The following is a 16,483-nucleotide window of genomic DNA, read 5'->3' on the forward strand; positions in this document are numbered from 1 at the left end:
GAAAGGTGCAATGTGCTTCTGGTTCAATATGGTGAAATGTGCACATGCATTATTTCCTCTCCCAGCTGAAACTCCACTAAAATGAGAACAATGCCAAATTTCCACTTCTAGCTAAAATGTAGTAACAGGAACTTAATTTACCCTCCCACCTAAAACACCAAAACAATGCGCTAAGTATATGAAACAACAGTGTACAAGACACTGGACATCAGCCAACAAAAAACAGTGATCCTTGAGAGAAGGTAAACAGATGAGGTGAGCCCTGTGATCACTTGGCTTACTGCCTAGAGAGAAGTTCCAGGCCATTGCACAAAGTGGGGTGGCTCTAACCCAGTAGAGCCCAGAGGACTCCTGGGGTTGAGCAGATGAAGCTGATAGTCTGAGGAGACCTAGGGAGCTAGAGTTTACAGAGGGGAGTACTGGAGAGGAGAGTGTTGCACAGAGAGAGAACCCCAGAGATCTGAAGATGGTTCCCCTTGAGTATTCAGCAGAATGCTGAAAAATGCATTGAATGTGAAGAAACCACCCAGGGCCAGGTGAAAAGCCATACAAAAGGATTAAAGAACATTGTCTGTTGCTCACTCAGACCTAGGAGCAGAGGCTATTCTCATTAGTCAGACTGGAAAACCTCAAGATTCACTGGGGTACACTGAACAGTTTGCCTTAATTGCGGGGAATAGTCACCCCTAAACCAAGCACTGCTTTGGTACCCCCTAACAAATCTTAAAAGCAAGTACAAAGTACAAAACTATTTCTAAGTAACTAGGCTGGATCTCAGGTCAAAGTTTGAGAATATTTACAGGAATACAAAAATATCTAGCACCAACAAGGTAAAACTAACAATATCTGGCACCCAGGAAGAAACTATCTAGCCTGCAAAAAAGATGAAAAATAGGGCCAATAAGAGAAGACAAATAAATCAAAATAGACTCCAAATTAACACATAATTAGCAAATAAGAACACTAAAAAAAGTTATTATAACTGAATCACATGCTCAAAAAGTTAAGTAGAGTCATGAAAGATATTTTTAGAAGGCCAGAATCAAATTCCTGAAGATGAAAACTATAATGTCTGAGATAAAAATTACATTGGATGGGAATGATGGCAAGTCAGAGATTGCAGAAGATTAGTGAACTTGAAGACATGGCTACAGAAAATGTTCAAAATGAAAGACAGGAAAAGAGAACGTTATAAAATGAGCAGAGCATCAGTGAGCTGTGGGATAACTTCAGGTAGCCTGTACTCGGCAAATTGGAATCCCGGAAATAAAGAGAGAGGACAGAAAAAAATTAGAAGTAATGGCTACAAAATTTCCAAATCTGATAAGAAAAATAAAACCACAGATCCATAAAGTTCAATGGGCCCCAAGCACAAGAAATATGAAATATGAAGAAAATTATGGCAAGGTATATCACAATCATCTTGCTCAATACCAGTGATTAAAAAGAAAATCTTAAAAGCCACTGCAGACGAAAAGGCACATTATATAGAGAGGATCAAAGGTATGGATTACTGCAGATTTCTAGACAGAAATAACACATGTGAGAAGACAGTGAAGCAACACTTTAAAAGTACTGAATGAACTGTCAACCTAGAATTCTATATTTAGTGAAAATATCTTTTTTAAATGAAGGGGAAATAATGGTTTTTTCAGGCATACAGAAGCTAAAGGAATTCATCACTGGCAGATTTCACTACAAAAAACATTAAAGAAAATCCTTTAAGCAGAAGGAAAATTATGTCAGATGAAAATGGGATCTATATAAAGAAATGAAGAGCACTGGAGATGAGTATATATATTGTTTTACCCTTAATTATAAAAACCTCCTTAAAAGATAATTGACTGTTTAAACAAAAATAATAACATAATATGAGATTTGTGACATCTGTAGAGGTTAAATGTATTGCAATAATTACAAAAAAGGTTGGAAGGGAAGAATAGAAATATACTATTGCAAGATTATTACACCGTATGTGAAGTGGCATAACATTACTTGAAGGTAGACTGTGATAAGCTAAATATATATACTATAAATCTTAAAGTAACAACTAAAATAACAAACACAGTTATAGCTGACAAGCCAACAAAGGAGACAAAATAGACATGTAAAAAATATTCAATTAATCCAAAATAAGGCAGAAAAAGAGAAAAAAAGGAACCAAAAACAGATGGGAAAAAAAGAAAACAAATAGCATTTAAACCTAATCACATTAAGTATAATGGTCTAAATACCCCAATTAGAAGGAAGGGATTGTTGGATGGGATTTAAAAAAGCAAGACCCAACTACATGTTGCCTATGGGAAATAGATTTAAGCTATGATAGCACAAATAGGTTAAAAATGAAAAGATGGAAAAACTATACTATGATAACACTGATCAAAAGAAAGCTATAGTAACATCAGACAAAGGAGACTTCAGATCAAAGCATATTGCCTAGGATGAAGAATATCATTTTATAATGATAAAGGGGTCAATTCTTCAAGGAGACATAAACAATTACTAATCATAAATGTCCTGTGTACCTAAAACCAGAGTTCCAACAAAATTCTGAACCAAAACTCTGATACAATTGTAAGAAAAAAAATAAGCCCACAAATACAGTCAGATATTTTAATACTTCTGTTTCAATAATATATAGAACAAGTAGACAGGAAATCAATTGGAAATAAAAGATCTAAACAGTACTATCAAACAACTTTTAAAATTGACATTTATAAAACATTTCACCTAACAACAGCAGAATACACATTTTTTTTCGTATAACACACGTACATTTACAACAATAGACTATTGTGGGCTGTAAGATAAATGTCAGTAAATTAAAAAAAAGATTCAAATCACACAATGTATATTCTCTGATCACAATGGAATTAAATTAAAAATCAGCAATAGAAAAATCTTTGAAAAATTCTCAAATATTTGGAAATAAAATAACATATTTCTAAATAACTCATGGGTCAAAGATGAATTCAAAATGAAATTTAGAAAGTATTCTGAACTGCATGAAAATTAAAATAACAATATATCAGAATTTGGAGGATGCTACTAAAGCCGTATTTAGGGGGAAATTTATATACTAGCAACTTATATTAGACAAAAAGAAAAGTCTTAGTCTTCCCCTTAAAGAACTAACAAAAAAAGAGCAAATTAAACTTTAAGCAGAAAGAAAGAAATAATAAAGACAGCAACCAAAAAAATGGCATAGACAAAAGAAAAGCAAACAACAAAATCAATAAAACCAAAAGGTGGTTATTTGAAATCAATAAAATTGATAAACCTCTAGCAATACCAGGGAAAAAGAGAGAGAAATCATAAAATGCCAATAACAGAACAAAGAGAAGTAACATCACTACATAGCCTACTGATGTTAAACATAACAACAAAGATGTGAAGAACTTTATGCCAATAAGTTCAACAACTCATTTAAATGGACAAATTCCTTAAAAGGCACAAATTACCAAAGCTTACTCAAGAAGAAACAGATAACCTAATAGTCTTTTATCTTTTAAAGAAACTGAATTTGTAAATAATAAAACAAACAAAAACCCCCAAAAGACCCTTTCCACAAAGAAAACTTCAGGCCAGATGGCTTCACTGATAAATTATATCAAGTATTAAGAAAAAAAAATATTAATTCTACATAACTCTTCCATGAAATTGGAAAGGAGGGAGTATTTCCTAATTTATTATATGAGGTCAGCATTGCCCTAATACTAAAACTAGACAAAGATATTACAAGTGAAGAAAACAGACCAATATCCCTCATGTACCTAGAAAAATTTTCAACAAAATTTTAGCAAATTGAATACAACAATATATAAAAAGGATAATATATCTTGACCAAATAGGGTTTATCCCAGGGATGCAAAGTTGGTTTAACACTCAAAAACCAATCGATAACCAATGTAATCCACTATATTACTAAACTGCAAAGAAAAACCATATATGGCTATTTTAATAGATACAGAAAAGGTATTTGGCAAAAATCTAACATACATTCCAGATAAAAGCTCTCAATAAAGTGGGAATGAAAGGGAATATTCTCAATATGATAAAGAACATCTACAAAAAACATACAGCTAACATCATACTTAAGGTGTTAATAATTAAGGCTGAAGACTTAAGACTTAAGTATTAATAAGACTTAAGTCTTAATTCTTAAGATTAAATTTTTCCCCCAAGATCAGGAACAAGATAAAAATGTCTGCCCTCACCACTTCTTTTCAGTAATACACTAGTGTTTCTAGCCAGTGAAATAAGTTAAGTAAAAGATATAAAAGGCCAGACCAGAAAGGAAGAAGTAAAGTTGTCTTTATTCACATAGGACATGACTGGATCTCTGCAGAAAATCCAATGGGATGTACAAAAATGTTACTATAACTAATAAGTGAGTTTAACAAGGTTGCAGGATATAAGATCATTATACAAACATCAATTGTATTTCCATATGCTAACAATGGATAATCAGAAATTGAAATTTAAAAGAAACATCATTTATAATAGCATCACAAGATGGGGCCGGCCCGTGGCTCACTCGGGAGAGTGTGGTGCTGACAACACCAAGTCAAGGGTTAAAAATCCCCTTACCAGTCATCTTTAAGAAAAAAAAAAATAATAGCATCACAAGATAAGAAATAATACATTTAACTTTTAGAAGGAGAGAAAAGAACCATGATTAGTAGAGGTGAAAAAGGGGAGGAGAGGAGGAGAGGAAGGGGGGTTAAAGAGAAATTGGTTAATGGACACAAGGAACGATTACATATTGTAATGATGAATAAGCTAACTATCCTTATCTAACCATTGCACATTGTATACAACTATTGAAAATTAACTTTGTACCCTACATATATGTACAACAAATTATATTGAAAAAGAGATAAGAAATACTAAGAAATTAGTGAAAATAACCAAGTTGGCACCTTTTAATTAATCCAAAATACTTGGGCATAAAATCTAGTACATCACTGTGAAATTTCAGAACCATAAAAATATAGAGGATGCTGAAAGTTTCTGCAGGGAATAAACAGATCACCTATAAAGGACTAAGAATCAGATTGGCATTAGACTTCTCAACAGTCAAAACATAATGAAGCTAGAAAACCAGGGAAGGGGCGATGATATTAATTAAATTCTCATCTACACCAACAAGAACATGCAAGCAACCAAAGTTCTGTATGATCAATTCATTCTCAGTTGATGCATTTAACCAGTTGCATTATAAGGTAAGACACATGTGTTTGGGAGGAAGAGACAACTTGATGTCAGAACGACCAGGCAAGCAGGTGGTAGGAAGGAAATGTCCTTGCACTCTCTACTAAACTGAGGAGACTTTATCTCACTGGGATTCTCTAATCCATTGTCCATACCACTATTTTGCTAAATGTGAGACAGTGGTGATTCCCAACATGATTTTAGTTAGTACATCATTGAGTCTCAGGAAGATTTTCTCCTTGATATGAATTCATATGGAATTCATTAGTTTAGTACAATTATATATTTAACGTCTTTCTCTCTCTGTAATAGTTACAAGATCTCTTGTTTAAAAAAGTCTCTTTCTCAGCCCTCAGGCTCAGAGTATTTTACTCACATGTAATTGTAGTATTTGTATTTACTTTCATAGTTACTGTCTATTTTATATATGACAAGTAAAACTGGCTTTGTGGGGCCGGCCCGGTGGCGCACTCGGTAGAGTGCGGCGCTTGGGAGCACGGCGGCGCTCCCACTGAGGGTTTGGATCCCATATAGAGACTGGTCCGCTCACTGGTTGAGCGCGGTGTGGGCGCGACACCAAGGGTTGTGATCCCGTTGCCGGTCGCGGTACGGGCGTGACACCGAGGGTTGCGATCCCGTTACCGGTCACGAGAAAAGACAAAAAGGAAAAGAAAAAAAAAAACTGGCTTTGTGTTTGGGGTAGTGATAAAGGTTAAATTTACCTTTTAAATACATTTATTCATGATTAAAAAGTAGGTTGGAAAAGGGGGAGGGGGAGGGGGTTATGAAAGGAATTCGTAAAAGGCCAAGAATATTGATTACATTGTATGACATTGAATATACTAATTATCCTGATTTGAGCATCACATATTGCACACAGGTATTGATATTCAACTCTGTACCCCACAGATATGTACAATCAACTATGTTTCAATTAAAAAAAAAAGTATGCGATTTAAGGAGAATATTAAGCAAACAATAGCATAGGAGGAAAGTTATTATGGCAACATTTATAAAGGTGGTTTCCAAGTCATTGAAGTTTGGGGAATACCAGTCTTATCAAAGCTCTGTCCTGGTTTACCTTATTCATACAGCTCCTTGCAGGACAGTGACACATGAAGGAAAGAATGGCCTCATTTAGGCTGGACACCAGTAGCATTTTCTGGGTGAGAAACTCTGAATTTGCTCATGCTTTTTAATAATCCTCCAATTAAATGCAACTGTTGTGAGATATATCCCAATTTGAAGTGTACAATAAAACCTAGAATATAGCCTTGGGAGTTGTGGGCTCATAGTTTCTGAAAAGTAGATGGCATGTAAACTGCTGAACTGGGTTTTTTCCTTCCCAATTATACCTTTAAAAAAAAACCCACAAAAAATCCTCCTACACATAATGAATATAATGAACACACTCACCATCTCCACATATGTGTTCCCCCAAACTTCAAGCCCTCAATTCAGATAAATATATGAAAGAAAAGTTACACATCAGAGCTATTTTATCCTTCTAGGCTGCTGGAAGTGGATTTGAGTAGCGATTTCTGTTGCCTCCCCACATGAGACTCTCCTGTAACTGTGAATGACGGACAGCAATGAAGTCATCACAGAAGTCTCGACTCCAAACCTCAAATGAACATGATTATCTGGACAAATAACCAGTGTACAATAGGCTTACAATGACAATTGCAGCATGTTTACAAGGAAATTTGGGGAAAAGAAGAATAAGACTGAGAAAAATAAATCAAGGTCAAAAACAATGATGACAGAAGACACCATAAACAAATTCACAAGACAGGCCAAAGGCTGGGAATTTGCAAAATATCTGAAAGATACAGTATCACAATAGTGTGCATATTCACATGTGTATGTGTGTGTATACACGAATGTGCTTCAAAAAGTTCATGGAAAAATAGAATTGAAAGTTAATATGAATCTTTCCATGAACTTTTTGAAGTACCATGTGTGTGTTTGTGTGTATGCATATATACAGTGTACACACAGACACAGACACACACACAGTGTGTGTCTACCTATCAGTAAGACAATTCCATAGAAAAATGGCCAAAGTGTTTTAATAAGCAAATCATAGGGAGAAAATACTAATAGCCAATAAACACGACAAGTGGTTCAATCTCAGTAGTAAGAAAAATGTACATTAAAATAACGAGGTGCCATTTTGCACCTATTAAAGTAGCAGACATTTTAACAACTGATAATATTAAAATTTGGTGAGGATGCAGGAAAACAGGAATCCCTGTACCCTGCAGATGGGAATATAAGTTGCTATCTCCACTTTAGAGAGCAATTTGACCCTATTAAACTGTAAAATGTGAACATTCTGTGACCCAGCAATTCCATCTCTAGGTACAAACCTTGAGAAACATTGATATATACAAGTCATGTCCTATAGCAGCATTTCTAATAGTGGAAAATTGGAAAACCAAATGCCCCTGAATAGGAGAAATGCTAAATAAACCACAGCAAAGGCACACCATGAAATATTATAAAGCAATTAAAACAAATAAAGTAAATCTACATGGATTTACATGGAAAGATCTCCAAGAAATATTAATGAGTAAAAAAGCCAGTTGCAGAAAGATACATATAATGTTATACTGTATAGGGGGAAAAAAAACCTTTTAAAAACAATGTTGCCTAGTTGCTTAATGCTATCAATTTGCATGTACTGTGCTTAAGTGTATAGAAAATATTTTAGAGGATACAGCTAAGCTGATAACAGTTACTGAAAAGATGGAGGGTACGGGGAGGGGAGGGGAAATAGGAACTGGGTGGTAGGCGTCCAAGATGACTTTAACTTATCTGTAATGTTCTAATTTGTTCAAGGAGTTATTTATGTATTACTTGAGTAATTTAAACACAACAACACAAAGTTGAAAAGAATACACTAATGCTCTAAGAAAGACTGAGAGGAGAGAGAGGAGTTAGCCCAGCAGTCTAGGGGGTGTCCATTATCTTACTGAAAAATGTGAGAATATCAATTGTCTCAAATTCATCCTGTGGAAGGCTGTCCATGTAGGGCTCCCCTTCCCTTCGTAAACAAATATTCTCTATAACTTTGCAAGACTCACAGGTTCCTGGGGCCCAGGTCTCCCTCACTCAATTTGAGCAAAAGATGAGCCCTCACTAATAAAATTCAAAGCTACAGTCTAAGAACCCTTGGACGGAATAGATTCAAAAAGAGAATATGCATGCAGTGTAAAGGAATCTTTCTCCGTTTCTTTATTAAATTGTTATGTTCACATACAGCACTTTAGCAACCAAAATAAAGTTCCCTAATGTGGTCTCATGGTAATAATATTGCAAAACAATACAAAATGGCAATAACTCTCCAGTTTCTTAAGGTGGAGGTCTGAAATCTGCAGTGCTTTTCTCAAGAACCACAATGTGGTAAAATGCACAGCGATTAGAAGGCAGATTCTCTTATTAAATGCCTTGAAATTCATGTCCTTTTTAATTGCCCAGAATTCATGTCACTTGTGTGAAAAAGCTATAAACATACACAATCATAAAAACACACTTAGACATCCTGAACAAAATCAATGCCGTATTATTTTAGTTTATTATTCCTTGTAGAGTTCACACTGGTCTTCCTACTTTGATATTTATTTATACCAAAGAAGTGAAAGAACATAAATGCCACACTTGGGACAGCACTAATGCTAGAATTGAGTAGAATACATATAGCTTCTGCCTTAATTTAAAAAACTAAAGCAGTCTTTATGAACCAACCTCACATAATATAGGACAAAGCTGAAGGTCACTGCATTATTCATTTAAAAAGGCACTGATAAGGATTAAAATTAAGGTTCATAAGATTTGAAGAACTGTTAGCTTGCATAAATGGCTTCTTCCTTCTTAACAGGGGATAATGTGGGGGTGGGAGGGGATGATAAATACTGTAAGAAAGAATATACTTTTTTTTCCCCCTGGGCTTTGTTATTCTTTGGAACTTCTAAGCTCTTTATTCAAGAGATCCTCTGCTATTCACAACTTTGCTGCTCTTATGAAAAATTAATGATTGCTTTCTCTTCAACAGAAAACTGCCTTATTTTGCAGAAGATTAACAAAGAGGACTCGGTGCAGAAGTGAGTCCCCCAGCAGGAGAAGCTTCTCTCAGACCAACCCATTTATGGCTGGGGGAAAATACCCCCTGTTAGTTCAAGGATAGCAAGTAAATAGATGGTGTGCAGCTTGGTACAGATGGTAGAACAAGGACTACATCCTTCACAAAAGAGATGTGCCAACAAAAGCAGCCTGCGCCCAACAGCAGGCTGACCCCACGCCCTGCTCTCTGACTCCTTTATGCTGCCACCAAGTGCCCTGCTGTGTTTGCAATCTATTGTTTGCAGGTACATTTTCTGCTAGGGGTTAACAGGTGAGAGCAGTTATTCTGTATGCAATAGCAAGAACAAAATAGAGAGAATGCTTTTAGTTAAGCTGCCAGTGCTCAGCAAACACTTCTGAAAATATCACAGCTTAGTATTGCATCATTCTTGAGTGGAAGAGCTGGGTAGGGAGAGGAGGGGTGCTTGTTCCAAAATGATTTGCCAAGGTAAGAAGAGAATGTTGAATTGCAAAAATAAAATAATTTGGTTCGTGTCCTGTGATATTATACACATCAGTCTTCATTTTAGTATCTAGTTGTCAAAAAAATTTCTGGTGAAATTCTACTTTCACCTACAGTTTACATCACTTTACATGTTAATTTCATTCTTTAATGATCACATCTCCCTTAGAGTTGAAGAACAGAAGCATAGAGAGGTTCTGTCAATTATTGGTCTGTTTAGTTGGGGGGTGGGTCTTAAACTCAGCTCTTCTCACTGCAAGCCCAACGCTCTATGGTGAGCTGGCAGAGAGGCACCCACACGCAATAACTGAGGCCTCCAGCCAGCCAGGGACTGTGGGCAGAACAAATGACAAAATGTTTGGTAAGAACAAAAGGGTCACCCTCTCTCTTATACCTGTTAGAATGGCTGTTATAAAAGAGATGAAAGATAAATGTTGATGAGGGTGTGAAGAAAAGGAAAGCCTGGTACACTGTTGGTGCGAATGTAAATTAATACAGCCATGACGGAAAAAAGGATAAAGGCTTCTCAGGAAACAAAAAAACAGAAGTACCACATGCAATCCCACTTCTGAGTACATATACAAAAGAAATAAAATCAGTTTGTCAAAGAGATGTTGGTACTCCTATGTTCATTGCAACATTATTCTCAATAGCTAAGATAAGGAATAAACCTAAGTGTCCATCAACAGATGAATGGCTTAAAAAAATGTGGTCTATGTACACACTGGAGTACTACTCAGCCTTCAAAAGGAAGGAAATCCTGTCATTTACAACAAGAAGAATGAACCTGGAGGACATTATGCTAAGTGAAATAAGCCAGGCACAATCTCACTTACATGTGGAATCTAATATAGTTGTACTCATAGAAGCAGAAAGTAGAATGATGGCTATTCGAGGATGGGGAAGCACAGAGGCTGGGGAAAGAGGAGATGTGACCAAAGGGTAGAAAATTTCAGTTAGGAGGAATAAGCGTTAGTGATCTATTGCACAGAGCAGTGACTATAGGAAATAATAATGCACTATATATTTCAAAATTGCTGAAAGAGCAGATTTTAAATATTTTATCACACAAAAGATAAGTATGTGAAGTGATGAATTTATTAGTGTGATTTCAGTGTAAACATACATCAAAACATCACATTGTATCCCATAAATATATAATACCTGCAATTATTACTTGTCAATTAAAAAACAAAAGAACAAAGGTGCCAGCAAACTAATGCTAAATACATAGGAATGAGTGAATTCAATGAACATGCCTTTGGCATCCACACAACCCTGGCCTTCATGGAGCTTGTAGATCAGTGGGGGAGGTGAAGCCAAACAAATTTTCACACAGATAACTATACAATCATACTTTTGAAAGGCAGACTTTAGGAGATGTAGTTCAAGGGTATATCTTTTGTGGGGTTTTTTGTTTGTTTTAAAATTGTTTTTAAGTGTTGAAACAAGCACTGAGCTTGGGTGGCTGAAAGTGCTGTAATGGAGAATCTATAAAAGACAGTTTTGCACTGATCGGTTGCGTGTAGCAGTGTTTGCATTTGTCTATTTTTCTGTATCACTAATGGCATATGAAATGACAATTAGAGAGGTCAGTTGCTCTTTAACTTGAATATACTTTTCAGAGAGCACTAAATCTACAATGTTTCTCCTCATTTATAAGAATATTAAAATATTTGAGGGACAATGACTGCCAGCCTCTGTAGTGTGCTTTCCCTGTGCTGAGCACCGCACCAGAACATTCTGGCCTGTTATGACTCATTTAATCTTCACAACAGTTCCATGAGGCTTACGCTAGTATTATCCCATTTTAGAGATGAAGAAACTGAGAAAGAATCAAAGTGGCTTGCATGAGGTTTCCAGTTAGCAGGTGGTAGAGCTGAGATTCAGAGCTGGTAGGCTGGCTCCAGTCTGCTATGATTTTTGTCTGAAGAGAGACGTTATTTCAAATAATTTTTAAACATATGCAATTTATCTTCAGCATAATTATAGACAGCATATCCAAATAAAAATCCAGGAAAAAAAATCGAGGAACAAACACTTTCAAAGAGTATGCCATGAAAAGCAAAATCAATTCTTGCTTCAAAATCTATTACAAGGATTTTACCATTGTCAACATTTTATTATTAGATATCAAAAAATCATTACCACCACAACAAAGCATTCCCAATAACATAAAAACGAATTTTGTTCCTTAAGGAAAATGTTATAAATATGCACAAAAAATAGTGTTCTCTCAAAAAAGACAATCAGTCAATAACTCAGCAAGTCATACATTAGTTTATCTCTTTTCCTAGAATTCAACACATGAAGATTTAGTAAGAACTGTAATCAGTTCAACAAGAATGAGAGAAGCCTATGAGAAGCCACCATTAAAGTCTAAAACTTAAAACTTCTTCATGACAAAATAAATTGTAAAAAGCTTAAAAGACAAGCTGTAAATAGGGAGTAAATATTTGCAATATGCCTAGTAAATAAAAGACTGTTGACCAGAAATTAAAGAGAACTCCTACAAATCAATAAGATAACTCAACAGAAAAAAAAATAAATGATATATTCAAGAATTTCACAGAAAAGGAAATTAAAGCATCTAGTAACCATGGAAGAATGTTGAACCTCACTAGTAATTAGGGCAACACAAATGGAAACCACAATAAGCTAACTATTTCAGATGGGCAAAATTTTTAAGTTAGCTAATATTAGATGTTGGTGTAAGTGGGGGAAAATGAATGCCTTCATACACTACTGATAGAAGCATAAACAGCACAGCCAATTTGCAGGTATTCTGGAAGCATCCATTGCTATGAAAATGAGCAAATTTGATGATTCTAAAATTATCTGCCCAGAGAAATGCTTGCACGAATGCACTGGGGAATATGTACAAGGATGTTCATCCATTAGCAAGAGAATGGGTATCTAAACTGTGGTATGTTCATATGATATCATAGTTAAGGACACTAATCTAGACTTAAATATATTGAAATGCATAGAACTCGAAAACAGTAAGTTTTGGAAAAAAGCTATAGAACAAAATACAATGTGATATCATTTACATAAATGTTAAGAAAAACCTCACATGAACAATATTATGTGTATCTAAGGGTATTCGTATAAATACGTAAAAGTAAACAAAATAAGCTGAAAGGATACACTCAAGTTCAGAATAATGTTTATTTCTGGGGAGTAAAAGAAGGGATTGTGATTGGAGGAATAGCAAAGGAGGGTTTAAGTCAATAATGCGCTTTTTAAAAAAAAAAAGAAAGGGGGTGGGGAGAATTCATTCATACATCATTTATATAATTTAAAAAATATTATATACATAGAAAAAGAGTGACTCAAATATGGCAGTGATTAATTCCAGGAGGCAAGAATTTGTCTGACTGTCCTTTGCCCTTTTTTAAAAAATAGTTTTTATATATTTTTCAATTTTCCAAAATAAAAGATATATAATTTAAAAATCAATACAAATGTTAACTTAAAATTTTCAGCTGAACCTGCAATGTCATGCTCTACCTCTTGTGATTAACTTTTCTTTATTTTTATCTTACACAATTATGCTCTCAAATAAGGATAAATTAGAGTCAGAACACTTTGATCTTCCAATTCTTTCAACAGAGAACATAATGTATTTGGACAACATAATTTTTTGTCTAAGAGTGTTCTGAAATTAGAGAGGCATATGTTTCCTAAGTTATGGATGATGCTGTTTGGAAGACTTCGAGTTCATGGGTTGTAGCCATTTCATGGAATCTTACAAAGATGTATGTACCTTTGCATTTAAATAACAATTGCAACAAAAAATAAAATAACTCTTTGTCATTCTGCCAGTCATATCTAAAAAGCACAATAGTACAGTGATTTAGAGCTAAGCTGTCCAATACAGTAACATGTTCTAATTTAAATTTAAATTCAAATTAATTAAAATTAAATATAATTAAAACCTGAGTTCCTCAGTCGAACTAGCCACATTTCAAGTGCTCAACAGCCACTTGTGGCTACAGGCTACCATACTGGACAGCAGAGATATACAGAACACTTCCATTATTGCCAAAAGTTCTATTGGACAGCACTGGTTTGAAGCATGGATTCTAGAGCCAAACTCCCTGGATCCTGGTCCCAACTCTACCACTTAATGAGTACCTGGCCGTAAGCAATTTAAAAAATCTATTTGTGCCTCAGTAGCTTCATCTCTAAAATGAGGAAAATCATAAAACCATCCTCACTGGGTTGTTGTAAGGATTAAATGTCTTAATTAGTATATGTAAAGCTTAAACTGACATAATAAACATCATATATTAGTAAGCTATTATTATCTTTCAGCTGTCCAACTGATGGGAGGAAACTCTCACTTCCAGAGCAGCAGAACACGGCAGAGGAAGAAGCAACTCTCTGGTCACCTTGTTCTCCTGTGGGCCCGACGGTCCATGTGGCTCTGAATGTTCTTGTTACATTGGGTCATAGTTTGGTATTTTTTCAGTTGAAATTCAGAAAGTTTTCATTCATTCATTCATTCAACAAATATTTATTGAGTGCCTATTATGAGTCAAGCACTGTTTTAGGCAGAGGGGATATATCAGTGAACAGAACAGATGAGGTTCCCTACCCTTTTGGAACTTACGTTCTTGTGGAGAACACAAGAAATAAACACACACACACACATAAGTTCCATAGCATGATAGAAGGCAGTAAGTAATACGAAAAAAATAGAGGAGACTAAAGGAAATCTGAGTTAGGAAAGGGTCGGGTTACAATTTGAGAAGGGGAGTAGGGTGGGGCTCAGTGAGGTACCATATGGGCAATTCCTTGAAGGAGGTGAGAGAGTGAGCCCTGCAGATATCAGAAGAAGCACCTGCCAGACAGAGGGAACAGCCAGTGCAAGGGCCTGGAGTGAGAGCGCAGGAAGCAGGTCATATGGCAAGAGTGGAGGGTGTGCAGGGGAGAGGAGTTGAGGGCTCAGAGAGGTGGTGGGGGGAGCGAGAGTGAGAACTGTCAGCCATTGTGAGGACTTTGGCTTCCACTCAGAGGGAGGTGGAATCCTTTGGATGTTTTGAGAGGAGGAGTGACATGATCTGACTTATGTTTCAAAGGTCAGGATGGCTACTGAATTGAGAACAGACCAAGGAGACCAAAGGTGGAAACAGAGACAGTGGTGATAAGGAGGCCATTGAAATGATCCTACAACAGATGATGTCCCTGAGCCATAGGGGTAGCAGCGGAGGTGGTGAGGAGTGGTCAGCTTCGGATTTTGAAGTTATATCCTGACAGATTAGCTGTGGCATATGATGGAGAGGAGCAAGAATCTGTAGATAACTATTTAAAACTTGTTTACTGTCCTTATTTCATACTTTGAACCAGAAGCCCAATTCAAAGGCTTATATTTATGACTCTGAAGTAATCACCAGTATATATTAAGAGAAAACAATTAAGGAGGAGAAAAGTGTTTATAGTATGCTCCTATTTATCTAAAAAAGAGGAAAAGAATACATATATGTAGACATTATTTTCTTACATGACAAGGGAAAGGATAAATAATATTTTTAAATGGTTACTTATAGAGAAAGAGATGGAAGAGAGTAAGGGGGTGATAGACTTTGAATATATATATCTTGTTTTGTAGATTTGACTTTCTAATCATGTAAATATTTTATAGATATAAAATTAAATTTAAAAAGAAGTTATTAAAAATGTAAAGTAAAATAAAACAAGTGAATCTAACTATGTGAACAGTTGGTGGTACAGCCTATAACACAATAATTTGTCCATACATCCCTCTATAACACAATAATTTGTCCATACATCCCTCGTGGGATATACCTGAAAGACAAAAGAGAAAAAAACTGAACTGTTTTCATATTTTATATACAGTTCAATATGAACTATAGTCATATTGTTGATTGCAGTTTTTGTATCACAATCACTCTGGGGGTGATTGTGTGTAGTGTGAGATATAGCAAATTAGTAATTATACTGGGTTATTTAGATTTGGAATTTTCAGCATAGAAGGGAGATACTTCATAAATGTATGCAAAGCACAGTTGTCCTGAATTTGAATTGGACATACCAGAATGGATTAATCATTTTATTTAAAAACACACACACACACACACACACACACATTTTCAACCTTTGTCTACTATAAACAATAACCAGCCCAGAAGCAACAAGCATACTTATTGCCCAGACTGTGGTCTCTAAATAACATTCCCCATTGGAAGGAACCAGGGATCCTAAGAGAAATGACTGATTCCGGGTCTGAGGCAGGATATATCCAAGACGAACCTGGAACACACCAGAAAGAAAGAAAACTACCAAGGAGAATTAGGGCCATGTCAAAAGTACTCTAATATTGACTTGATTAGACTTCCACTGGCCAAAGACAGAACAATTGAAAGAACAATAAACATAACAACTGCAATCAGCAAAAGAAAAAATAAACAAATGGGACTATATCAAACTAAAAAGTTTCTGCACAGCAAAGGAAACAATCAACAGAGTGAAAAGACAACCTACAGAGTGGGAGGAAATTTTTGCTAATTATGCATCTGACAAGGGATTAATATCCAAAATATACATAGAACTCAAGCAATTATACAGTAAAAAAAAAAAAAAAAAAATAAATGACCCAATTAAAAAATGGGCAAAGGAGCTGAATAGACATTTTTCAAAGGAAGATATACAAAT

Source organism: Galeopterus variegatus, unplaced genomic scaffold (assembly GCF_000696425.1).
Source record: "Galeopterus variegatus unplaced genomic scaffold, G_variegatus-3.0.2 Scaffold6135, whole genome shotgun sequence".
NCBI classification, from domain to species: domain Eukaryota; kingdom Metazoa; phylum Chordata; class Mammalia; order Dermoptera; family Cynocephalidae; genus Galeopterus; species Galeopterus variegatus.